This window comes from Pteropus medius, unplaced genomic scaffold (assembly GCF_902729225.1).
Source record: "Pteropus medius unplaced genomic scaffold, Ma_sr-lr_union100, whole genome shotgun sequence".
Classification (NCBI taxonomy): domain Eukaryota; kingdom Metazoa; phylum Chordata; class Mammalia; order Chiroptera; family Pteropodidae; genus Pteropus; species Pteropus medius.
The window spans coordinates 7,150,251-7,151,128 of record NW_024342644.1 but is presented as its reverse complement, the minus strand read 5'-3'; the positions used below and the strand labels follow the sequence as shown (position 1 = coordinate 7,151,128).

General features: G+C 37.9%; 1 pseudogene; it reads right to left on the bottom strand.

The window, feature by feature from the left end:
* Positions 1-297: 297 nt before the first annotated feature.
* LOC120605651 (uncharacterized) lies at positions 298-416 on the bottom strand (annotated as a pseudogene).
* Between the last annotated feature and the right edge of the window lie 462 nt (positions 417-878).

The window sequence follows — 878 nt, the reverse complement described above, 5'->3', positions numbered from 1 at the left end:
AGAGCAGACTCCACTGCAGTGAGACAAGGCCACTTGCGTCCAGCAGGGGAGGAGGGAGCCACCCCTCTGGTAGTCCTGGGTCGAAGACCATATTTTCTCTAGGCTCATTAGAATGTGTCGGCCTTAAGCCCTAGGTTTTCATAAGGTATAGAGAATTCCGTGTAAAGTCCTGCAAATCTTGGAACAAAAATAGAATTTGCCTCAGAGACAGCATTCTCTGATGGCAGGATGGTGATTTTTGTGACTTTGCAAGGTTTTTGATTCATTTGTTATTTTATTTTATTTATTTAATTTTTACGCCTACAGCACCTGGTATTCCTAGGTGGCCTCCCATCCAAGTACTAAGCAGGCCTGACCCTGCTTTGCTTCTGAGATCAGACGAGATCAGGCATGTTCAGGGTGGCATGGCCAGAGACTCATTTATTATTTTAAAAAGAGCATCATTTAGTGATCTTTAAAGCCAGCACCCAGACAAGTGCCTGAGTTGATATTTCTCAGCTTACTGGTGATATCATCAACTCAGTTATAATCACAGAGAAACTTTAAAACAACTCCAGAAAATAGAAATGCATAGAATCGTCCAGTATTTGATAAAAATTTATGCAGAAAAAAATTAGTAAAAATATTTCCAGCTGAAAAAAATATATAATCCATCTTTCACAGTCTTTACCACTGCAAGGAATTGTCCACACTAAATGTTTCACACATGCAATTGTTGCTTTGTTCAACTTGATAAAGGAAATAGATAATCTAAAAGAATTAAGTTTAAGCCACAATATTTCCGAACATGCATTCACTGATGTTGAATATTACGTTTCTTGAAACCAGCTATTCAAAGGGAATTGGTGCTCTTACTTAAAAGATAAAATAAATCATCA